Raw genomic sequence first — 26766 nt, 5'->3', positions numbered from 1 at the left:
AGTTTGAGTGTGTCAAGAACTGCAACGCTGCTGGATTTTTAACGCTCAGCAGTTTCCCGTGTGTATCAAGAATGGTCCACCACTCAAATAACACCCAGCCAACTTGACACAACTGTGGGAAGCATTGGACTCAACATGGACCAGTATCCTTGTGGAATGCTTTCGACGCCTTGTAGAGTTCATGCCCAGACAAATTGAGGCTGTTCTGAGGGCAAAATGGGGTGCAACTCATTATTAGAAGTGTATAGCGTTTTGCAAAAAAACTAAAACATTTTCATATACTATGAATAAAAAATCTAAGAACAGTAATATTTTACACATACATGATACCCATAAGCAATCATTTCTTGTGAAAAAACAGAATGTGAAAAATTGGTGGATATACAGAAGCATTTTTAAAATAAACTCTTCATATAGTTAGACCATAGTTTATGTCCCTCACAAATATATAGGCAAATCACAGAGGTGACTGTCATGTCACCAGAGGGAAGGTAAAGTTGTCCAACCACACTCCAGGTGTGCATAAAATATTTGCTTACACGGTGAACATTGCACAAATGAACCTCAGGAGCCGAGCGCATCTATAGTTTGTTTGTGGTAATCTATTTGCTGTTAATCCGTTTCCTCTCCTCTCTCTCCCCACCTCCCAGCAGAGGTAAAGGATGGGCAGCCGCGCTGAAAGTGACAGTTAAGCGTCTGGCTGCAGTCGATCTTCAGTCCGGAATCTGATCTATGGAGTTACTTTATTGTATAAATCAATGTGGCCAGACAGCCTGCTTCACCGGGAGACCGTATCTCTGGGTGAAACGATTGATGTGCGCCCTATCGTTAAACGACCACAATAATTAAACCCACCGCCTCATGCAGCCTCAACCTGCATCGACAACACCTCCGCCATACATACACAACACCAGCCTGCATGCATGCGGTGGTGCTAAAACGAAATTAAACAATCACCATATCTATGTTGGGACCACTTTTACAAATTAACAACGCAATGCAATAGGTTTTTAAATAAGGAATCTACAGGACGTGCAAGAGCAATCACTTTACTTCCATGGTCTATTTTCTAATTCTCATAACTTCTACAGCATTACGCGCGCACGGGCGCGCAATAACACACACTTAGATGCACATTTTGTATTATTCAGGTTCAGGTTGGCACTCACCTGATGTTGATAATCCGTTCAAAAGAAGCAGATTATCAATCGAGGCTTGTTTCAATAAAGTATTTCCACTATGTTTGAGTTTGTTTTCAAAATGTATTAGAGCATAATTCACGGTCTCTCCAGTTCAAATCAGCTCACAACGTTTGAAATTAAATTGTTCGAGCACAAGACAGTATTTTCTTACGTCTGTGAGGACGGATTCCTCAGACTATTTCAAGGATATTCGATTGGCAACATTAGTCGACAGAAGGCTGCAATTAACTCATCTGAGTTACTTCGGCTCTTCCTGCCCCTTGTCCGACGGAATGTTGAAGATTCGCTCTACTTTAGATGGCCAAAAATAACTTCCATTTCCCGGAATCCTGGGCTCGTAAACACCAAGGGGTTGCAAAACGGTTCTCTGTCCTCCCCTGTTCTACACCTTCCCCAGTGCTGTCTCACCCCTCATGAGTTGAGTCACTCATATTGCATTGGAAAAGCTCCACATCTGATTTGTGTTGTGCTGGATGGAGTGCCTTTGCAGACTCCAGCAATCGATGATGATCTCTCGCATCAAGAGTTCGATTCCAGACCCCTCCCGCGCGCTCCTTCAACACGCATCTAGAGACAGTGACAGCCGGCTGTCTCCGCGAGGACGCAGTTCTTCAGTCCCACGCGTCTGTGGGGAAACAGATAGCTCGTCAAGTGCTGTTGATTGACTCAAGGGAAGATTCGATGAACTCGAACTCTTGATTTCAAGACAGCATTTTAAATTAGACGGACTACTGAAACAGGCTAGACCAAGAGTATATGCCTAAATATATTTTAAGGTGCGTTGGTTTTGAAAAATATATCCCCCCTATCGCCTCCTTGTGGCGGTGAGGGATGACGTGCCTAAAACACCAGAGAGAGAGATTTGAGTGTTAACACAGTAACAGACCTAGAATATATCGCCATAATACAACAACAAAAATTGTCCCATCATGAAGACACAAAAAAAGTGAAAGTTAAAGCAACCAGGCAATAAGATGAAGAGAAAAGGAACATTGGAAGCGAATTGGAAAAAAATATGATTTAGGACTCAACCTAAATAGCAGTCATACCTCACTGCACAGAACACAAGGCACATACATTCATAGACTTGTATGAATTAAAAGTGCACAATGTAGCCTATGACATTCTATGATGTCAACAACTCATAGGGTTGGGGGGGGGGTCTCTGATCAGGAAAAGTGATGCACAACAATCTCAATGACATTATGATAATGACTATAAACTCCAAAACATGAAGGAGGATTATGATGATACACTTAATATGTCAATGTTGCCAATACACATATCACATCAAAGCTCAGTGTGGGAGCAACAAGCCAGTGTGGCCAGTTACAGCTACAAGTCAAATGTTTAGATACAATCAATCATGCTCTAAGAATTCACAACATTTTATTAATTAAGTTCTGTTCCAGAGTAGGCTGAGCCACATTGGCTGAATGTAGAAGCTCTCTTCACTAACAATGGTGATATGTTTTCTTTTGTTGAAGTAATTAATAATGCAATGAGTTAGGAGGTGTTTGTGTGGTCTGATCTTCTTATCTAAAACTATAGATTTGCTCAATTTGCACCTTTAGATAACTTCACTCACAAGTAAATACTTTGAGCGTTTTTAAGGATTTTCACCAGCATGTTCCGCATCTAAAGTATGTATGCCATTGTAGTATGATCTGTTACTCTACTGAATTTCCTGTACATTACCTGACAGATGAACTATATGATCACTGAGTAGTTTGATTTCACTGCACTGCATGTGCTTGTCTGTTATTCAGACAGAATATTTTTAGTAACATACACTTAGAGTTGAACAGTACATAACAAATACCTTTTCATTAAGCTGATGGACAAAAACTCAGAGCAGCCATGAAGCCCATCTCACAGAGTGGGCGTAGGGAGGCAGTCATGTACACAGTACAGAGGTAGCTGTATGAGTGCTCTCTCACCTCTGCACATGACTTGCTGTCCTGCTGACAGGCGGCATGGCACGGTGTGGCACGGTGGTGTGGCACGTGGTGTGGCACGATCTGTGTCGGGTCTGATATAACTGCCACGGATATGTGCAATTAAAATGTATTTGCCGACTGGACCGTCCTCTGTTAATTTAATGTGTGAGGTGATGAGAACTGCGTGAGCTTGATATCTGTGACAGCCAATTGAAACTCAATAAAACGTATAGCTTATGTCCAGCTGAAACTGGTTTCAGCCACTGCTGCTGAGGAAAGAAAAAGAGCTAGTGAAAGGAGCCTTGGCCACTGTCGATTGCGAAAATGGAGGCCTTTTTCATTGAAATAAAACTAAATTTAGAGGAGAACGATGGGAGGGCCTTCCCTCCCTGAACACTATACTATGTGATTAATCATTCAAGAGTGACAACCATCATGCTGGTGGGCTGCATGAATCTGGTCACACAGACACATGCACACACACATGCATGCACACACACGCACGCACTCTGCAAAACCACATTATCCACTCGTCTAGTGCGTGTGTGTATGTGTTTCTGTGTGTGGTCAGATTTGACAGCTACGCGGCAGACAGGCTTGCGTCCAGGGAAAGATTTTCAAAGGGAGTTTGCTGCCTGCAGTTGGAATCAATAGGGCTAAGACAAGCACATCATGAAATATTTATGACACTAATTTCACTGTCAGTGGTGTGTACAGTACAGAACGGTGAGGGCTACAGTGAGGGCTGAAGACGCCACAGTCATGGTGGACATGTTAGGCTGACTGCTGTGTGGAGGCCTGGCCTGACATCACCTGGAGGCTGCCCATGGGAGAAGCTGGAGCTAGACAAGCAGCCATGTAAGGACACTGCTGTTAATAGATAGCTTGTTTCCCCTCATTCAAATAGTGTTGTATTATTCAGGGGAGGGACATTTTTCAGGGTAGCTTTGATTGTATGCTGTGTTGATTGTATTCCATAATAATCTATTTCCTCCATGTTCATGTGTCACCAAGTGATTAAACATGCTGATACAGTGCCAGCATTACAAGCACCAAGAAATCAGATTAGGAATATGTTATACAAGGATAAGACGTTTAGGTCTGGCAGACAAATCTCTTCTCACCCTCTCTATCACTTGGCACTGGTTCTAGACTGCTCTGCTGTGCCACACTCATCCAGACCACTGACATGTTGGGTTCACACAACTTAAAGATGTAGTGAAAACTCCAGGGTGGTAACAGCAAAAGGAGCTGTGCTGGTTAGCAGAGCCTTTAAGAATACGAATATTAACCTCTTTCAGGGAGTGCTGGTGAACTGCTGCTTCTTGGAATCTGAGTACCATGCTAAGCTATTGGAGAACTGTTATTTTAAAAGCTAATACAGAATGGGTCAGCTGTTTCTCCCTGGCACTTATAGTCTATAACCATATCTTCCTCCACTTCACGCATTCCTCAGGCCTCAGAAGATTCAAGGCTCTTTGAACCTTTGAGACTCCTGTGCCCATTGATCATACTTGAGATGTTTCTACAACTTGGTGGTACACCTGTGGTAAACTCTATTGATTGGGCATGATTTGAAAAGGCCCACACATGTCTATATAAAGTCCCACAGTTGACAGTGCATGTCTGAGTAAAAACCAAACCATGAGCTTGAAGGAATTGTCTGTAGAACTCCGAGACAGGAAAGTGTCGAGTCACAGGAAGGGTACTAAGAAATGTGGCCTCCACCATTCTTAAATGGAAGATGTTGGGAACCACCAAGACTCTTCCTAGAGCTGGAACCTTCCAGAAGGACAACCATCTCTGCAGCACTCCACCAATCAGGCCTTTTAATATACAGTTGAAGTCGGAAGTTTACATACACCTTAGCCAAATACATTTAAACTCAGATTTTCACAACTCCTGACATTTAATCGTAGTAAGAATTCCCTGTCTTAGGTCAGTTAGGTTCACCACTTTATTTTAAGAATGTGAAATGTCAGAATAATAGTAGAGAGAATTTTTTACTTCAGCTTTTATTTATTTTTATCACACTCCCAGTGGTCAGAAGTTGACATACACTCAATTAGTATTTGGTAGAATTGCCTTTAAATTGTTTGACTTGGGTCAAACATTTCGGGTAGCCTTCCACAAAGCTTCCCACAATAAGTTGGGTTAATTTTGGCCCATTCCTCCTGACAGAGCTGGTGTAACTGAGTAAGGTTTGTGGGCATCCTTGCTCACACACACTTTTTCAGTTCTGCCCACATATTTTCTATAGGATTGAGGTCAGGACTTTGTGATGGCCACTCCAATACCTTGACTTTGTTGTCCTTAAGCCATTTTGCCACAACTTTGGAAGTATGCTTGTGGTCATTGTCCATTTGGAAGACCCATTTGCGACCACGCTTTAACTTCCTGACTGATTTCCCTGTGCTTCACGGTTGGGATGGTGTCTTCAACTTGCAAGCCTGCAAGCCTCCACCTATTTTCTCCAAACATAACGATGGTCATTATGGCCAAACAGTTATATTTAGCTTTCATCAGACCAGAGGACATGTCTCCAAAAAGTACGATCTTTGTCCCCATGTGCAGTTGCAAACCATAGTCTGTTTTTTATGGAGGTTCTGGAGCAGTGGCTTCTTACTTGCTGAGCGGCCTTTCAGGTTATGTCGATACAGGACTTATTTTACTGTGGACATAGATACTTTTGTACCTGTTCCCTCCTGCAGCTTCACAAGGTCCTTTGCTGTTGTTCTGGGATTGATTTGCACTTTTTGCACCAAAATACATTCATTTGTAGGAGACAGAACATGTCTTATTCCTGATTGATGAGAAACAAAACAAATGATTCCATTTTAGAATAAGGCTGTAACCAGTGGCGACCTGTCATTCAGGGCAGGTGGGGCTGTTCTGTGAAGGGAGCAGTACACAGCGATGTACAAGATCTTCAGTTTCTTTTGAGCCTGTAATCAAACCCACAAATGCTGATGCTCAAGATACTCAACTTGTCTAAAGATGGCCAGTTTTATTGCTTCTTTAAAAAGACTTATGGCTGGGGGCAGTATTGAGTAGCTTGGATGAATAAGGTAAAGAGTCAACTGAGTAGAGTAAACTGCCTGCTCCTCAATCCCAGTTGCTAATATATGCATATTATTAGTATATTTGGATAGAAAACACTCTGAACTCTCTAAACTGTTTGAATGATGTCTGTGAGTATAACAGAACTCATATGGCAGGCAAAAACCTGAAAAAAAGTCCAAACAGGAAGTGGGAAATCTGAGGTTTGTCGATTTTCAACTCAGCCCCTATTGAAGATACAGTGGGATATTGGTCATCTTGCACTTCCTAAGGCGTCCACTAGATGTCAACCGTCTTTAGAAACTTGTTTGAGGCTTCTACTGTAAAGGGGGGCTGAATGAGAGGGGATGAGTCAGAGTGTCACGATCGTCGAGAAAAGAGAAAGAGGAGACCAAAGCGCAGCGTGATTAGAATACATGTTATATATTTTAATAAAGACGGACACTAAATAAACTACAACAACAACAAAACGAAAGTGTAGCTACACTATAAATGTGCATATACACAGGCAACTAGACATAGAAAATAACCCACGAAATACCCAAAGAAGATGGCTGCCTAAATATGGTTCCCAATCAGAGACAACGATAAACACCTGCCTCTAATTGAGAACTAATCTAGGCAACCATAGTCATATATAAACATCTAGATGATAAACAACCCCATAAACCTACAAAACCCCTAGACAGTACAAAAACACATACATCACCCATGTCACACCCTGACCTAACCAAAAGTATAAAGAAAACAAAGAATACTCAGGTCAGGGCTTGACACAGAGGTCTGCCAGCAGTCACAAGCTGGTCATGCGCATTCACATGAGAGGTAGCTCCCGTTCCATTTGCTTTTCTGAAGACAAAGGAATTCTCCGGTTGGAATATTATTGAAATTTTATGTTAAAAACATTCTAAAGATTGATTCTATACATCGTTTGACATGTTTCTATGGACTGTAATGACACTTTTTGACATTTTGTTTGCAACTAGTGAACGCGCTTCGTGAGTTTTGATTTGTTTTCCGAACGCGCAAAGAACAAGTAAACAACAAAGAACAAGTAAATATTTATACAAGTAGCTATTTGGACATAAATGATGGACATTATCGAACAAATCAAACATTTATTGCGGAACTGGGATTCCTGGGAGTGCATTCTGATGAAGATCATCAAAGGTAAGTGAATATTTAAAATATTATTTCTGACTTCTGTTGACTGCATAATATGGCGGATATCTTTTTGGCTTGTTGGTTCTCTGAGCTCCGTACTCAGATTATTGCATGCTTTGCTTTTTCCGAAAAGCTTTTTTGAAATTTTACAGAGTGGTTGCATTAAGGAGAAGTTTATCTATATTTCCATGTATAACACTTGTATTTTCATCAGCATTTATGTTGAGTATTTCTGTAAATTGACGTGGCTCTCTGCAAAATCACTGGATGTTTTTGGAACCACTGAACATAACGTGCCAATGTATACTGAGATGTTTTTATATAACTATGAACTTTATCAAACAAAACATACATATATTGTGTAACATGAAGTCCTATGAGCGTCATCTGATGAAGATCATCAAAGGTTAGTGATTAATTCTATCTCTATTTCAGATTTTTGTTACTCCACTCTTTGGCTGGAAAAATGGCTGTGTTTTTCTGTGATATGGCTCTGACCTAACATAATCGTTTCTGGTGCTTTCGCTGTAAAGCCTATTTGAAATTGGACACTGTGGTGGGATTAACAACAAGATTACATTTAAAATGTTATAAAATACTTGTATGTTTGAGGAATTGTAATTATGAGATTTCCGTTGTTTTGAATTTGGCGCCCTGCACTTTCACTGGCTGTTGTTAACGGGATCTCAGCCCTAAGATATTTTTAATCAGGACAACAGTTTTCAGCTGTGCTAACATAATTGCAAAATGGTTTTCTAATAATCAATTAGCCTTTTAAAATAATATTTTGGATTAGCTAACACAACGTGCCATTGGAACACAGGAGTGATGGTTGCTGATAATGGGCCTCTGTACGCCTATGTAGATATTCCATAAGAAATCATCTGTTTCCAGCTACAATAGTCATTTACAACATTATGCATTGATGTTGTCCTGTTGGGGGAGGTTTATGACTCCCCATAAATACCTTTCCACCTTTTTCTCTCCACTCCACAGAACGGACTCTTGGAAAGCCCTTTGTTAACATAGAGAGAGTTTTGTAACATCAAAAGGTTGGGGAAAAGAACAATCTTCATGTAATCCAACCAGGTTCAAATATCTGTTGGTACATAAAGAATATGACGTCAGATCAGTTGTCGCCTGAGATATTATTACTGATGATAGGATAACATAAACTGTATCTTGGAAAGTCCACACATTCTTGTTCAGATTCACATGGAATTGTTGTGCAAATGTTTAAATATGGAAGTATTTGTATTATTATATTATTATTATATTTGTGAAAACATGAAATGTAATTTTAGTTTTTAAAATTAGGGAATTGTTTTCATAGGTAAAATAGGCTCAGTCAGTGGCCACGACTCACGTGAATAGGCATTGGTTGGAAATTATGAACCAAACCCTTTTCTACATTTCTATTAGAGCCCCCGTGACCCAATTCATGGCGAACTAAGCCAACCTCAGCGTGAGCTCTGGTTGCGAATGGTTGAATAACTACAACCTAATGAATTTAACATTGTGTTCCCGATGACGTGAGGACTGATGTCCATACGTTTAGAAGGGAGAATTTCAACGTGGAGGTGACGATCGCCATGCTGGAAGGATGAATGTGACTACAGCAGCCAGAATATAGCATGAGTTTATAGTATGGCAACTTAGTATGAACTTTGAACTCTTATTCACTATGAAGTGATACATCCTAGACGTCGAGTTATCAGCAGCAGCTGTAAACGTGTGTGACCTAGGAAATGACGAACAATCTCTTTAGAACGACAGGGTACTACAACGTATCTGCCAGAAATATCCTTCAAAGGACAAGGGAGATCTCTGCTGGGTAACCCAGCCTTCGATCTTTGAGCAATCTATCGAAGTACAGCTCAGAGTAAATATATTTCTTGCATTTTCCTGTTCCGAATGGGTGGTTATTTAGAATGCATATGATTCTGTATTTACGATAGCATAGCATCATAAGAGACCCAATTCTTTTGCTCCTCAGTCATCCCGCGCTTTCATTCAAACCTAACCCCCTTTCTTTGTGTAACCAGCCGTCATATCGGTTTCGTCTGCTAGGGACGTTTTCTTTTATGACATAATTAGTAATCAATGTATGATCCATCATGTGTATATGTAATTCTGTGTGATTATTTAGTTATTTAGTAAATAAATAATTAAACAAAATGTTGTATTGCTGATTCAACTTGTTTGCCAGGGTTCGTGAAGATAACCAATAATTTTACGACGTTCAGATGAGACTGAATAAGGTGACGATTAATAATTGACTGCTAATTGATATAAACGATTACCAGGTCTTCAAGAGTTTATTCGGAATACAACAGCTCTATAAACATTCTTCCTTGGTACCCCGGCTTCCTAGTTAATTAAATTATTTACATGATTAGTTTAATCAGATAATATTAATTACAGAGAACTCATTTGATGTCATATATCACTTAATCCACTGTAAAGACACGACAATTAACAATGTCTACACTGTATTTCTGATCAATTTGATGTTATTTTAATGGACAAAAAATAAGCTTTTCTTAAAAAGCATTGGACATTTCTGTGACCCCAATCTTTTGAATGGTAGTGTATATACTGTATATATATATATCGATTTATCAGGGGGTGCTGCAGTACCTTCAGGTCCTCTATGACTGGGTGGCCAAGCACAATTCCAACATTGTCATTAAGTTTGCTGACGACACAGCCTATAGGGAGGAAGTCAGAGACCTGGCTGTGTGGTGCCAGGACAACAACCTCTCCCTCAACGTGATCAAGACAAAAGAGATGACAGGAAAAAGAGGGCCGAACTAGCCCCCTTTTGACATCGATGGGGCTGTAGTGGAGCGGATCGAGCATTTCAAGTTCCTTGGTGTCTATATCACCAACAAACTGTCATGGTCCAAACACACCAAGATAGTTGTGAAGAGGGCATGACAACACCTTTTCCCCCTCAGGAGTACAGCCCAATGCATCACTGGAGCCAGGCTTCTTGCCACCCAGGACCTAGGAGGTGTCAGAGGAAGGCCCAAAAAATTGCCAAAGGCTCCAGTCACCGAGGTCATAGACTGTTCTCTCTGCTACTGCACGGCAAGCAGTACCGGAATTTCCAACTCTAGGTCCAAAAGGCTCCTTAACAGCTTCCAAGCTGTTAGACTGCTGGACAATTAATAAAATGCTACTCACTGTTTATTATCTATGCATAGTCACTTTACCCTTAGCTACATGTACGAATTGCCTCGACTAACCTGTATACATAGACTTGTTTAAGGGCTTGTAAGTAAGCATTTCAGGGTATTCAGCGCATGGTACAAATAAAATTCCAATTGATATGATTCCCACAGCTAATGACATGCCAGGGACAAGCGTAGACCTGCTACATTTTGTATGATACAAATTAATTAATGTAGACGTGTTGTAAAATTGCTCAAATGTTAATCTTTGTGCAATGACTTTAAGTACAAATAGCCTTGTAGAGATACCCAAATAAATCTCAGGCCACATATAATGAAAACTATGACCGCTAGCTGTATGAAACTGAACAGGAAATATAAATACACCTCCACTTTAAAGTGTGTGTACTCTCCTGTAGAGCCCATCTCACTGGTGCTGGATGCAGCACAGCAGGTAAGCAGACTTACAGTGGCCACTGGATGCTGTACCAGGCAGTAAGTGCACTCTGGAAATGACTTCACATCATTAGAACTCACCTCCACCCACTGCTCTCAAGTCAGTGGATTCTAGTAGTATGGTGAAGAGTTTTTCTGTTTTTCTGTCATAACAACAGATTGTTGCCTGTATCATATTAATTCATGCAGATATCAATCGGCTAGCTCATCTTTCCTTTGACGGTGTAACAAAGGCAAGATATATATAATTCACCAGCCTGATGGGTTATTTCTCTATGGTACACAGGGATGTCATTGTAGCCCTATTTCACTGGAGTTCACTGGCTTCCTCACCTCCCACTATCTCCATGTCTATTTTCATTTGCTCTCTGAACCCAAGGACAGCATGTGTGATTTTTCTTGTTGAAAGCAACATTTGTCTCGTTTCTAATCTCTGCACTTCACACAGTGTCAGGAGACCATGAACCTCAGTGTTTGTAGGTCTCTCATTCCAATTAAAAGTGGACTGCAAATGTACAGTTTGACCCTGTGATCTTGAAAGAACCTTTACCACCTTACATACAGTACATACTCCATATATTTTAGTGTAAAATGTTATCTGTTTTTTTTGTTGCAGTGAGATCAGATTGCTCTCTGTTTCATAACAGGTATATATGCATTTCTTCCCACCATAATAAGCATATTCCTAGTGAAACGAACCTCATCCACCATAAAGATAAAGGATTGTTGTCTTCACAAAAACAAGCCTCACCATGAATTACTTGGATGGCAAAAAAATAAAGTTTTGTGTCAATGTTATACACAGAGGAGGATATATTGACACAATTGAGAGAAAATCCATTTAACTGCCTTTTCATCGCCGCTCTTTTTATCCCCATATTTTCATTTATACTGGGTTCGCGCTCCTCGTAGGGACACGTAACACCAACACACCAACAGAAACAGAAACTGATTATATATATTTTTAAAATCTTTTTTATCTTTTTTACCCCTTTTTCTCCCCAATTTCGTGGTATCCAATTGTTTTTAGTAGCTACTATCTTGTCTCATCGCTACAACTCCCGTGCGGGATCGGGAGAGACGAAGGTTGAAAGTCATGCGTCCTCCGATACACAACCCAACCAAGCTGCACTGCTTCTTAACACAGCGCGCATCCAACCTGGAAGCCAGCCGCACCAATGTGTCGGAGGAAACACCGTGCACCTGGCAACCTTGGTTAGCGCGCACTGCGCCCAGCCCGCCACAGGAGTCGCTGGTGCGCGATGAGACAAGGACATCCCTAACGACCAAGCCCTCCCTAACCCGGACGACACTAGGCCAATTGTGCGTCGCCCCACGGACCTTCCGGTCACGGCCGGTTACGACAGAGCCTGGGCGCGAACCCAGAGTCTCTGATGGCACAGCTGGCGCTGCAGTACAGCACCACCCGGGAGGCCACTGATTACATAATTTGACATAGATGACATATTAAATTAAATGTATTATTATTCAAAAGTAATCAATTTCCTGTGTCTTGATGCATGGATAATATTGATAGAAACATACATTGTGTCACATCTGCTCCTGCTACGCCCTCTGGTGTTTATCTGGTGTCTTCTTGACCTGGATTCAGAGCAGATCCCTACCAGCTGCAACTTGTTCCATAATCAAGACCTCTACAAATACTCAGTCCTGCCACTGCCACTCTGCCAGATCGTAATATCTGCTCATTACCATTCTGTCTTTGGCTCCTGTCTCCTGTTCCACGTCTCACCACCCAACTACCTTGCTCTGGATTTTACTCACTACCACTACCTTAGATTCACCTCAGGACCTGTTTACCCTGTTCTACTCAGTTAACTCCAACCTCAGCCTCCACATCTGATTTTTCTGTTACTCATCCGAGCTTCCCTGGATCTGCACTCTATATCTCTGTGTAACAATAAATATTTTGGTTCATTCATCCCTGTTTTCTCATCTGAGTCTGCTCTTAGGCTCCCCTGTGTCGCTCCGCTTAACAAACTGAGTGTACAAAACATTAGGAATACCTTCCTATAATATTGAGTTACACCCCCTTTTGCCCTCAAAAAAACATCAATTCATCGGGGCATGGACTCTACATGGTGTCAAAAGCGTTGTACAGGAATGCTGGCCCATGTTGATTACAATGCTTCCCACAGATGTGTCAAGTTGGCTGGATGTCCTTTGAGTGGTGGACCATTCTTGATACACACAGGAAACTGTTGAGCGTAACAAACCCACAGCATTGCAGTTCTTGACACACTCAAACTGGTGCGCCTGGCACCTGCTACCAAACCCCGTTCAGAGGCACATAAATATCACGTGGTTATTTTTTTTGTTATTTTTTCCTTTTTCTGCCCAATTTCGTGGTATCCAAGTGGTAGTTACAGTCTTGTCCCATCGCTGCATCTCCCGTACGGACTCGGGAGAGACGAGGGTCGAGAGCCGTGCGTCCTCCGACACAACAAACAAGCCGCACTGCTTCTTGACACAAGAAGGGGCGGCAGGGTAGCCTAGTGGTTAGAGCGTTGAACTAGTAACCGAAAGGTTGCAAGTTCGAATCCCCGAGCTGACAAGGTACAAATCTGTCATTCTGCCCCTGATATATCTGTCATTCTGCCCCTGAACAGGCAGTTAACCCAATGTTCCTAGGCTGTCATTGAAAGTAAGAATTTGTTCTTAACTGACTTGCCTAGTAAAATAAAGAAAAAATAAAGAAAAATTAAATTAACCCAGAAGCCAGCCGCACCAATGTGTGGGAGGAAACGCCGTACACCTGGAGATTGTGTCAACGTGCATTGTGCCTGCCCACCACAGGAGTTGCTAGACATCCCTGCCGGCCAAACCCTCCCCTAACCCGGACGACGCTGGGCCAATTGTGCGCCACCCCATGGATCTGCCGGACGCGGGCGGCTGCGACAGAACCTGGACTCAAACCAGGATCTCTAGTGGCACAGCTAGCAGTGTGGTGCAGTGGCTTAGACCACTGAGGCACTCGGGAGGCCTGGTCAGTTTATGTCATGGAAAAAGCATGCATTGTGATATACTCAGTGTATAATTAACTATTTGAACTTCGATAAAAATATCCATTTGGACACACCACTTCCACACTCCATTCCCCCAGGGGGCAGCATTAACCTTGTCCAGATACTGAGGCCGATTGATAAGCACCTCAGGTGTCAGTCAGTGTCCCAGCTTAGTTTGGGCTTGCCTTTGGTATTTTTATTTTTTGTGCATATTCATGTTTTGTCACCATCTGAGACTGGCCGACCAAGAGGTCAAGAGAGACAGGCCCTGGACCAAGTAAGGTTGTTGTCTCCCTGGGCACATGTACATTCAACACCTAAGTGCATACTCACATAAATGAACATTGAACATTGGTTTCGCAACATATGAGAGCTTGTCTGGCATAAATGTTAATACATGTTAGCATTTGTGGTTGTAGTCCGAGTGGTTGTGAACTGGTATGGTTCGGTATTGTGGTTGTGCATTTGTTGAGAAAGTTTGTAGCAGCTGTTTGTGTTGAGCTAGCATTCTAGAAAGAGGGTTGAAGCAGTGTTTGTGTGAGTTTCAGTTTGCTGGCTAGCAAAATAGCTCATGGTTTTTGTCAACAGAAATTTCCCGGGCCACAAGGTAAGCCAATGGCTTGCAGCTGTTAGTCGTTAGCTACTGTAGGGCTGATAAGGTGTTTTGCACAAGGGCCAGAACATTTTGTTGACTGTTTTTGGCTATAGTTTTGATAGCTGTTTAGGTGCTGTTTACAGGATTTGATTTCCCAGTTTGGAGTCTGGAAGACTCTGTGGCACATGCTTTTGTGTAAGCGCTAAGCTCTAGTGTCTAACGTTTGCAATGGTTTGTAGCTTCCATGCATGCATTTGTCTTAGCTATAGGCTAGTGGCTAACTCTGGCTACATTTTTTAGCTTTGTGCATGCGTTTGTTAGCTCTAGGCTAGTGGCTAACTGCAGCTATTGTTTGTAGCATTTGTGCATGGCATGCTGATTTTAGTTTTGACTGGTTATAACTGGGGCTCTGAATATATGCATGTTTTGGTTAGCTAGTCTAGTGGCTGTGACTTGGCAGTTGATTTATTGGTTCTCTTTAGCGTACTGATGTTGACTATGGGGGTGTTTGAGCATATGTGTTTTGTGCAGGGTAGAGGATAGTTGGGGTTTTCTCAAGCTAACAAGGATAAGTTATGTCAGGTGGCAGAAATGTTGGAGGTTGAAATAGCAGAGGAGTTTAACAAGTTAGGTGTTGCAATGCTGTTATGAGAGAAGTGGACTGAGTTCTTGCTGCTAGTTCGGGTGAAAAGGAGTCAGGAGGAAGTATACGAGGCTAGAACAAGAAATAGCATTCCTAAAACAGGATAAACCAAATCAAATCTAATCCGAATTTATTGGTCACACATATTTAGCAGAGGGAAATGTTTGTAATTTCCACCAGTGATCAGGTTTGTGTAACCCCTTGTGATAAGTCAGGTGTGTCAGGGGGTGGAGTCTCTCAGGGAGAGTTTTGAGGTATCCCCAGTGTGTGAGTGTTACTCAGGTTCAGAAGAGTGCTGATGGCAAACTAGATAGGAGGAGGAGGATGATTTGTGTGGGGACTTGGAGGAAACATTCTTTGCCAAACTGGGCCGTGGGTCCCAGGAAATGGTTCTCTACAGTGATGAAGGGGATTCTTGTGTGTCTCTAGCTGATAATTATTAGGCAGAAATATGTGACCCGTTTCGGCTTATGTTGCAAGTCACGACTTCACTGCAAAGCCATTTGAACGTTAAAAATATATTTGATCAAAATGATTTTTTTGGGCAGAAATTCCTTCTCCAACTTGTGAACATTCATGTGCCTTAATAACAAACTTGTATTTTTTATTTAAACAAAATAAAAAATATATATTTCACTTTCATTTAACTAGGCAAGTCCATTAAGAACAAATTCTTATTTACAATGACGGCCTACACCAGCAAAACCCGGACGATGCTGAGCCAATTGTGTGCCGCCCTATGGGACTCCCAATCACATCAAGTTGTCATACAGCCTGGATGAGTGGGCTGGACATGCCGAGAGATGAGTTTCATAATGTTCTGCGGTGTAACATCTTGTGTCTATAAAATGAGCTGCTCGTTATGCGTATATAATCCTTTCTACTGCAGTTTTTTTTAAAGATACAACGTTAGCCATGGAGAACTGCAAATATGTTGCTACTGCTCTCAATAACATTTCTGCCCTGAATTTATCAGGCGCTATCAACAAAGGTCAGTGGGATGGACTACTTTCTGGAGGACGATCGTGCAGATCGTGCCATGCGGAGTCTCTCTGACTCTGAAAAATGTATCAGACGATGAGGATTTAGGTTAAAACATTTTCATTGAAGAAGACATTTGTAGATTCTTCTGATGACAGAGATGGGGAAGAAACGGCGATCCACGTGTATGAACTGTGTGTAACGGTAGGGATGTTTTCTTAGAATGCCATTTTGCATTCAAGTTATAGCCTAAAATTAGCTAGCTAACATTGAACTTATTTGGTTAACTTTAGATAGATAAGACAATCGGCTTGTATTGCTAGTACTCTATGGTTTGGGATTATGGTTCATTATTTAGCTAGCTACACATCTGAACAAAACAAGTTAAAGCTAGATAACATTAGCTGACGTTGGATGTCTGGCTAGCTAGCTAACATTACATGTATGAACTGTGGTGATATCTTAGAATTCCATTTTGCATCTATTGTATAATAACGCAAAAATATTTATCTGGAATTTGTCTTTCGGCATCAGTAGAACACGCATGGCTCTCCTCCACCAGTCATACAAAGAGAATGTTCTAATGCCTACCATCAAAAAGAGAGCTGGCCAAAGCAAGCAAAGATTACTTGCAGCAAGTGCTGAACTTCATCAACAACTACGTCGAGGATCATGCAATAGTATTACCAAGACGCCACCCAAGACAAACACTTTGGTGGAAAGGTGCTACCCTCCCTTGTGACAAAAGCAGCAGTGTGGCGTCTCTACAAGGAATCAATGACAAGACTTGGTATGTAAAGCATAAACATGTTTTGACTATTTAATTGACCTCCAACATGATATTTCTATCTCTTGGGGCCCCTACTGAACCAGCAAACAGTCTGAACCTTCAGAAAGACCAGAGTGAACACTTTGTCTGAAATTGCTGATGTTGTGAAGGACAGCACTGTGACAGGGGCCAACATCTGGTTGGACTGGATGATGATACAGTGCTGGTGGAAAGTTATGGCTTGCAACAACACCTGACACTGTACTTCAGGCCGCTGCCACAGATCAAGCAGTACCAGTACTTCAGGTGAAAATCATTTTCATTGCATTGTACGAGGTTATTCTTCTTATCTAAACTTGGGAGGTGAATTGATGTTTCGCAAGGTTGTAATATCTTCTGATTTTTTTGTTATTCTCTGTTTTACAGCTTTAATGCTCTGAAACCTGGTGTTGTTGTCGCCAAGGAGCGTTCGGACTGTCAGGACCAGGTTTCAGCTGCTGTGCAACGCTGACATCCTTCCTCTCATAGATGGTTTGCCTGTAAAAGCACCACCTGGACTGGACACAGCTAGAGAATAACTGGTTCGGACAGACTAGTTATCAGCACTATCTGCAGTGCCTCAATTGACTCTTTCAACACACGTACTGCTACTATTTGTTTTGTTATCCTGCTGCTCAGCCACTTTACCCCTGATTGTATGCATATAACTTACCTCGTCTAACACTATCGTTATTGATATTGTTCTTGTACATACTGTATATTATTTTATTTATATTGACACTATCTATTTCTGATATTGTTACTATGCAAGTAACCATTTGTCTGTACCGTTTACACCTTCTGTAGAGACCATCCACTTAGCAAGAGTTAGCAAAATATTGATATATAAAATTAATATTGATATGTGTGGTCGTAAGATTATTTTGTGACATACCACAACAATATCATGTGACCGTATCAAGTGTCTACCACATAAATATATGGTGCATGCATCTGTTTATGTACTGTACATGTGTACCTCACTCAGGTTTCAACTTGGGTTGCATGGCCTTAACTTGCATGTGTAACAGTATATCAAGTATGTTAATGTACTGGTATGAAGGCATTTGGGCAGTGGTGTAAAGTACTTCAGTAAAAATACATTAAAGTACTATTTATGGGGGGGTATCTGTACATTACTTTACTATTTATATTTTTGGCAACTTTTACTTCACTACATTTCTAAAGAAAATAACTTTTTACTCCATACATTTTCCCTGACGCCCAAAAGTACTCGTTACATTTTGACAGGAAAATTGTCCACACATATCAAGAGAGAGATCCCTACTGCATGTAATCTGGCAGACTTAAACACAAAAGGCTTCGTTTGTAAATTATGTGTCGGCTATCCGTCAATAAAACAACAATTAAAAAATTGTGCCGTCTGTTTAAATATAAGGAATTTGAAATGATTTATACTTTTTCTCAAGTATGACAATTTAATACTGCAGTATCTCCAGAAGGAACCAAAACATTCAAGGCCCTTTTCTCAAAAGTGAGTTTACAAGTTTATCAACTCTCAAAGCAAAATTACTTTCCAATTGTTCCTCAAAAATGCAGTGTATGATATACCATTCTGTAGCTCTGAGTCTCTACTTGTATCCCCCCCCCCCCCAAAAAAAATGAGACCGATTTGAGGCGGTCAGTCACATACACAACAATACAGGACAGAAGTTTGGGGTCACTTAGAAATGTCCTTGTCTTTGAAAGAAAATCAAACTTTTTTGTCCATTAGAATAACATTAAATTGATCAGAAATACAGTGTAGAAAGTATTCGCACCCCTTTACATTTTCTGCATTAGTGAAAATTGGAAATTGTGTTTTTTACATTGGAAAAAGTAGAGACAGAGCTAGAAAATGGTATATCATACACTACAGCTGAGGAACAAAGGGAAAGTAATTCTGCTTTGAAAGTTGATTAATTTGTAACCTGACTTTTGAGAAAATGGCCCTTGAATGTTTTGGTACACCTACTGTAGAGCTGATCTTTGTCTACACCCATTCAGCATCGTTCACACCCTCTTAAGCCTTAGTACCACCCATCTCTTTAACGATTCACATGTGAGGCCATGAGCTATACAGAGTGACTATGGTAGTGTACTATACAACCAAAGATTTCAAGACTAAAGGATTGCTTATCAACACGTCTGCAGACAATTGCCACAGTGACATTATTAACATATTTGTTGTCGTTATGAAAAAGTATAAACACAAAAATAACAGGCTGCATGACATCAGCAGCCTGGTGGTCCAAAAATGGCATAACTGGTGTATTTGAACAACAATCAACACATGGGTTTAAACATGTATTTATTATTTGTCAATCTACCAAATAAGGCAATTAAAACCAACTTTCTAAGCAATGTTTGGTTAGTTTCTAGCTTGTTAGCTAATTAGCTAATGTCAAGTTAGCTGGCTAACCATTTCAAATAATTACCATATCATATAGTTGACAACAACTTTAGCTCATTTGTATTCATTATTACAGGAATATCAACTCACAACAAGATCATTGTTATTCAAGTTAATGGCGAGCTAAGTTAACTTCATTAGGGTAGAGTGCACTATTTTCACCTCCGGATGAAAAGCATGCCCAAAGTCAACTGCCTGCTACTCAGGCCCAGAAGCTAGGAAATGCATATAATTGGTAGATTTGGAAAGAAAACACTAAAGTTTCCAAAACTTTTAAAATAATGTTTGTGAGTAAAACAGAATTGATATGGCAGGCATCCAGGAAGTGGGATTTTTTAATGTTGGTAGTTTTCTATTGAATGCCATCACAGTATCCGTTGACTTAGGACTCAAATTTGCACTTCCTATGGCTTCCACTAGATGTAAACCGTCTTTAAAATTTGTTTCAGGCTTGTATTCTGAAAAAAGGAGGGAGAAAGACCACTTTAAATGAGTGGACCATTCAGTGTCCCTGAGGTTTTTCATGCACACGACCGAGAGCATGACTTTCTTGTTTTCCTTTTATATTGACCAAGCTTTTGCCGGATGAAATGTTATTGATTATTATGACTAACAACAACCTGAGGTTTGATTATAAACATCGTTTGACATGTTTCTACAAACTTTACCGATACTTTGGGGGTTTTTCGTCTGTCTGTTGTTACTGCCTTTGAGCCTGTGGATTGCTGAACAAAACTGAGGTTTTTGGATATAAAGAAGGACTTCATTGAACAAAATAAACATTTATTGAGTAAATTGGAGTCTTGTGAGTGCAACCATATGAAGATCAAAGGTAAGTGATTAATTGTATTGCCATTTATGACTTTTGTAACTCTACTTGGCTGGTAACTGTTTGTAATGATTTGTCTGCTGGGCCTCAGATAATTGCATGGTATGCTTTCGCCGTAAAGTATTTTTGAAATCTGACACCGTGATTAACAAGAAGTTAATTTTTAAACTTTAAACCGATGTATAACACTTGTATGTTTTAGGAATTTTTATAATGAGTATTTCTGTTTTTGAATTTGGCGCTCTGCAATTTCACTGGATGTTGGCCAAGTGGGACGGTAGCGTCCCACACCCCCTAGAAAGGTTAATGGCAAGCTAATTACAGACAATAGCTTACAGTTGTGAGTGTGACACATTTTTTATTTTATTTTACTTGGACACTGTCTTGTTGGCCAAGTGTTATATCCTAATTTGACTTGGGAGCAGGTCATGTTGTTCTTCACATTACCGTCTCTGGTAAACACACACTATATCAAATAAAATAGTTATTTGCATAGTGGAGTCTTTTGTTTAGACATGTAGGTAGCTAGCTAGCTAAACAATGAACCATAATCCCAACTCATAATATTACTACCCTGCATGATCTACAGGTAGCTAAAACTAACCAACTAACTAGTTAGCTGACATTAGGCTATAAATAGCAATGCAAATGGCTCTGAATGTAGCAAGTTAGACTCTCTTACATGTATACATGGATGAGTGCTTCTCCCTCTCTGTCATGGATGACATGGTTCCCCATAGTTTGAAGATGTAATCTGGAGACAGGGGTTTTATACAACAGCCTTCTTCTGTGTGTCCTATTTTAGACTCTCTCTGCATTATTTACAGTCAAACACAAGACTTTTCTCCATCTCCTTAGCTATCATACTCTGCTTCCACCGGGCATTCCACTGATTTCAAAACTCGGTCCTCTAGAAAATGGAAAGCATTAGCAACACTTATGCAGTTCTTCGTAATATCTTTCAAAAAAGCAGCTTTAGAAAGGATTACCTACACATACTGACCAGCTCATGTTATAGACAGAAGCATGCCACATGGCAGACCAATCCGAACTCATCTCTCGGCATGTCCAGCCCAATCCATTTTTTGCTTTCTTGAGTAAGGTAGCTCCAAAATGCATGTGCTTCAGCCTAGCTCAGTGCTTTCTGTAGTAGTGGGGAAGCCAGTGGAATATACGGAGCATAGGGGTTGGTAATGTTCTCTAGTTGCACCGTGATTGGCTCAGTGTTCTGTCACACTACGTCACCGCAAAATCTATTGGGAGAGCTTAAATATTCAAGTCCCTCGGGTGCTGCCATATAGTTACATTAGAAGTGCTGATCCAAGAAGTCGCAAGGTCATTGGCCACAAATAAAAGGATGTCAAATCACGCTATATCTACCGTTGCTTTGATTGGACTGATCATGTCAACATCATACTTTCAAAACCTTAGCTAGCAAGCTAGCAGTCATCATGAATCTATTTGACAATCTACTGGAAAATCATTTTCAATCATCGTCAAATAGAAAAATTATGAAGGGAAATCACAGATGAAACATATCAGTGCTCATCGGCCATTGGACATATACATTACACAACACGTTAAAAATCTCAAATTCAACAATGAGGGGTTTTGAAGGAATCAGAGGCTAACTGCAAGCCTTGCAAAGCCATCACTAGCCTCCTGTTCAGTGGAGTGGGTGTGTGGTCCATGTTTGGGTTTAGGGGTCTCTTTTCCAAGCTTAAAAGGATAAACATTCAACATTGGCCATTCTGTCAATCCAGCATGACTTTTGCCGCATTCAAAACAACTGGAAACTCGGAACTGGGAAATCTCAGACTTTAATGAGTGCAAGACAACTGCGAACTCTGAAAGAAAACGAGATCCGACTGTGAAAATATGTTTTGGACAGTCATCCAACTCGGAATTCCAAGTCAGGAACTCAGGCCTCTTTCTAGAGCTCCGACCTGAAGATCACTGACGTCATGATTCAACCTTGTTTTTTCAGTTCCCATTTGTTTTGAAAGCACCATAAATCCAGAGAATGTCAGACTTTGATGACAAAGTTTGATGACAAAATTTGTCCATGAAGGACCGTCGATCCACCTTCCTGTTCAAGTGGGCACAGCACAACAAGGTGAGTTCAAAAATGTCTTGTATGCTGCTGCATTAATGATGTAATATGCCAGGGAGATACTGTATATATACTGTAGCTAAGAAAGCAAAACTAAGTGTATGTTGTGTAGTAAACTTTTATCTGTTGGTGGTGCACATGTAGCCTATAGCCTGTTTAAGAGAAATGTCATCATTGAATATTGTAAGAGATTTCATTGTCTGCTTACAGTACACATCCCCTTTATTTATCCTACGGTTCTGACTTGGTGTACAGGGAGAATACTGTAAGAACGGCCCATGTTCTGAATTATGTCGCTGTACATTTCAAAAGTGCTAAACAAACAGTTATATTGACTACATCCGTCCTAGCTCACTCATTGTCTTAATCGAAATTACGGATCGCCTTTTATCCCCTCGTCATCACCTTATGCAATAGTTTGTACATCTCAATTGTCAGAAGAAACCACATTTGTTGAAGAAAGTCAGCCATATCAACTGTGTTTTTAAAAGGCAGTAAATGAGGCTGAATGAACTATTTAGTTGCCAGACAAGGTTCTGCTGATAGCCAGGTGTAGCAGTGGTAGCCTCCAGTATTTATGTGTCGGGGGCTAGGGTCAGTTTGTTATATCTGGAGTACGTCTCCTGTCTTATCCCGTGTCCTGTGTGAATTTAAGTATGCTCTCTCTAATTCTCTCTTTCTTTCTCTCTCTCGGAGGACCTGAGCCCTAGGACCATGCCTCAGTATTACCTGGCATGATGACTCCTTGCTGTCCCCAGTCCACCTTGCCGTGCTGCTGCTCCAGTTTCAACTGTTCTGCCTGTGATTATTATTATTTGACCATGCTGGTCATTTATGAACATTTGAACATCTTGGCCATGTTCTTTTATAATCTCCACCCGGCACAGCCAGAAGAGGACTGGCCACCCCTCATAGCCTGGTTCCTCTCTAGGTTTCTTCCTAAGTTTTGGCCTTTCTAGGGAGTTTTTCCTAGCCACTGTGCTTCTACACCTGCATTGCTTGCTGTTTGTGGTTTTAGGCTGGGTTTCTGTACAGCACTTTGAGATATCAGCTGATGTACAAAGGGCTATATAAATAAATACATTTGATTTGATTTGGTAAGGATTCACTGCTGAAAAGAAAGCTCTGCTGTTGGGACAGCTTTATGTAGGCTCTAACCGTTTCTGGGCACCGTTTGTCAACATTATAGTGCAATTAATGTATTGTTTAGTGTTGTGCTATGTAGTGGCTTTGCTGGCATGCATAAAATAATGTGGGGGGGGATTCACCCAACAAGATTTACATGCTAAAATCGGCACTGGTGACAAATACAATTTGATTTGAATACAGACCTCTGATGACTAAGATCATGGGCATGCATCAGACCTTAGAAATACTCTGGCTCACACAAACGCCTCAACTCCTCAGGGCTGAACAAGACCCATGTCTGCTGAGCAAGCCCTGTGCTTGCGCTCTCTCCCGTTCTCGCAGTCTCTCGCTCTTCCTCTCTCTGGTGCCCATCCCACAATCCCGTTGCCTGTTGAGGTGGTGATACAACGTGCTTTTCACAGTGCCAGATTTCTCTCTCTATCCAACCTCTCGCTCTCTCTCATCCCTCCTCTTTCTCTCCACCCCCCCTCGCTTCCGCTCTCACTCTCCGTGTACCTCCTTCACGGTCTCTCTCTCTGCTCCTGAAACGTGTATAAGCTCCTCCACATGCAAGACAGTCTCTGCGACTGAGATAGGACTTAATCCATTCAGGGATTCATTTCGACAATAAAGCTGTCTTGTGAGTCAAATGCTACTGTGATAAAACTGCTTCATGGGCAATAAGGGAGGACCTTTCGCTCCCACAAGTTTTATTGGGCATGTTCCAAGAAGTGCTTGGCTAGGATAGCCTTTATTTGCCACAAGAAAATATGCAACCTCAATACAGTAGGCTACATTGCAACCAGTCAAGTGGATTAAGTTATACATAGGCTGGATAGTTTTTTTCTAATGTCGTAACTGGCTAATTTATGTATTTTAGCTGATGCAAAGGGATGGGTTGTCAATGAACAAAAATACAATCAGGTCCATAATTATTGGAACCCTTGATAAAGATATGGAATATATACTAAAATAAATTATACAAATACTGAGCTATTGTAAGGGTGCGTGCTGGTGGCAGGGAAGTCAGGCACAGGAGATCGAACTTGGTATAAAACGGAGCAGTTCAATAAATGCTCAAAAACTCAAAAAACAAAATATACAAAATAATACAAGTGGGTACAAAACCCGTCGCACACCAGAACATACAGTGCCTTGCAAAAGTATTCAGCCCCCTTGAACTTTGCGACCTTTTGCCACATTTCAGGCTTCAAACATAAAGATATAAAACTTTGACTTGGCCATTCTAACATTTCTAGCCTGAAATGTGGCAAAAGGTCGCAAAGTTCAAGGGGGACGAATACTATCGCAAGGCACTGTATCTTGCACAGCTTACAAACAAACAATCACCAACAAGGACAATGAGGGAGAACAGAGGGTTAAATACAAAACATATAATAAATGGGATTGGAACCAGGTGTGATACAAGACAAGAAAAGAGGATCAGTGATGGCTAGAAAGTCGGCGACTTCAACCGAATGCCGCCCGAACCCCTCCCGAACAAGGAGAGGGACCAACCTCAGTGGAACTCGTGACAAGGTTCAAGGTGTCACCCCGCGAGTAATGGGCAGATGGAGGGAGTGAACTAGGATGTGGGCAGGTTTCTGTGGTCCTATTGCCAGTGGGCGGAGTTCGTGCCCTGGGCCGAGATGGCACAGAACTCGCTCCGCCACTCCTCCACTAACATCTCTCCCTTCCAGTGCGTACTGGAGTACCAGCCGGTTCTGGCGCCTTGGCATCAGGGTCAGAGCGAGGTTCCTGACATGGACGACTGGTTCAGGCGTGTGGAGGAGACATGGGAAGCCGTCCGTGTCCACCTTCAACAGGCCGTGACGTGCCAGAAGGTTAATGCAGATCGCCACCGCAGTGAGACCCCGGTGTTCGCACCGGGGGACCAGGTCTGGCTCTCGACCCGAAACCTGCCCCTCCGCCTGCCCTGCCGGGAGCTGGGTCCGTGGTTTGTGGGGGCCATTTAAAGTCCTGAGGAGAGTGAACGAGGTTTGTTATAGGTTACAGCTTCCACCCGATTACCTTATTAACCCCTCGTTCCATGTGTCTCTCCTCAGAGAGCTGAGTCTCTCTGTGTCTCTGCTGCCTCGATCCCCAGAGGAACCAACCCGACACTGACCGGCAATGTGACCTCTGCGGCCACAGATGGTGCACGAGTGGGAACCCCCTCCGGTTTCCCTGCGCACCGCCCCTCCCAGCTCCATGGGTATCAGAGAGGGGGTGCGGGAGGATGGAACCACCGGACCCCAATCATAACGTCCGCAGGTAGCCAGCAGGTTGTCTAGCCAAATGGACAAATCCACCAGCTAGTCGAACGTGAGGGTGGTGTCTCTGCAGGCCAACTCCCGACGGACATCCTCGCGCAGACTGCAGTGGTAATGGTCGTTCAGGGCCCTGTCGCTACATCCCGCTCCGGCAACCAGGGTCCTAATCTCCAGGGCGAACTCCTGGGTGCTCCTCGTCTCCTGCCTCAGATGGAAGAGGCGCTCACCCATCGCTCTACCCTCGGGCAGGCGGTCGAAGACTGCCCATAAATGGCAGGTGAACTCCTCAAACTGGTCCAACGCCGCATCTCCCTCTCTCCACACGGCGTTGGCCCACTCCAGGGCTTACCCGGTGAGGCACGAGACGAGGGCGGACACCCTCTCACGGCCCGATGGAGCCGGATGGACGGTGGCCAGGTATAGCTCCAGTTGAAGTAGGAACTCCTGGCAGTTCGCAGTCTCTCCGTCGTACTCCTGGGGCAGGAAGGAACGAATCCCACTGGAACCAGGTGGAAAAGGGGCGCACAGAGAAGACCATGGTTGTGGGTCATTGGAAGATGGAGGATCAGCGATGGCTAGAAGGTCGGAGACTTCGACCGCCGAACGCCGCCCGAACAAGGAGAGGGACCAACCTCGGCAGAAGTCGTGACAGCTATATTGTAAACCATTTTGGGGGGGAAATTCTATTGTTTTATACTAATACAATTGCTCAGAGAAAAATATTTTGTTGAACAAGAAATAATAATACAAAAGAAAAAAAGATAGGGGCAAGATTATTGTTCCTCCTGTTTTCAATACTCTAGCACACTGGTGTTTCTGGCCAAAGAGCTTTATTTTTATGTCATCTTTATTATAATATTTTTTTTAACCTTAATTAAACTAGGAGTCAGTTAAGAACAAATTCTTATTTACAATGACGGCCTACCCCGACCAAACCCTAACCTGGACGATGCTGGACC

The 26766-nt window shown here is 42.0% G+C and overlaps 1 protein-coding gene and 1 long non-coding RNA gene across 3 annotated transcripts in view; one reads left to right on the top strand and one right to left on the bottom strand.

Annotated features, from left to right (window-relative positions):
* The window catches only part of LOC123993196 (X-linked interleukin-1 receptor accessory protein-like 2), a 319699-nt gene extending 317747 nt beyond the window's left edge, over positions 1-1952 (bottom strand). Inside the window, exon 1 of the mRNA XM_046295081.1 lies at positions 1170-1952. The gene's annotated coding sequence lies outside the window, so the exon portion shown is untranslated. The remainder of the gene's footprint in view (positions 1-1169) is intronic.
* Positions 1953-16013: 14061 nt separating this feature from the next.
* LOC123992412 lies at positions 16014-18368 on the top strand. Of its 2 annotated transcripts, none has more exons than XR_006831236.1 (4): positions 16014-16447; positions 16781-17033; positions 17117-17318; positions 17439-18368. It is a non-coding gene; the product is annotated as an uncharacterized LOC123992412 (long non-coding RNA). The 2 variants fall into 2 exon arrangements; XR_006831237.1 differs by having other exon boundaries at positions 16778-17033.
* The last annotated feature ends 8398 nt before the right edge of the window (positions 18369-26766 follow it).

The sequence above is a fragment of the Oncorhynchus gorbuscha genome, linkage group LG13, assembly GCF_021184085.1.
Source record: "Oncorhynchus gorbuscha isolate QuinsamMale2020 ecotype Even-year linkage group LG13, OgorEven_v1.0, whole genome shotgun sequence".
In the NCBI taxonomy this organism is placed as follows: Eukaryota; Metazoa; Chordata; class Actinopteri; order Salmoniformes; family Salmonidae; genus Oncorhynchus; species Oncorhynchus gorbuscha.
This window is presented reverse-complemented; position numbering and strand designations above follow the sequence as displayed.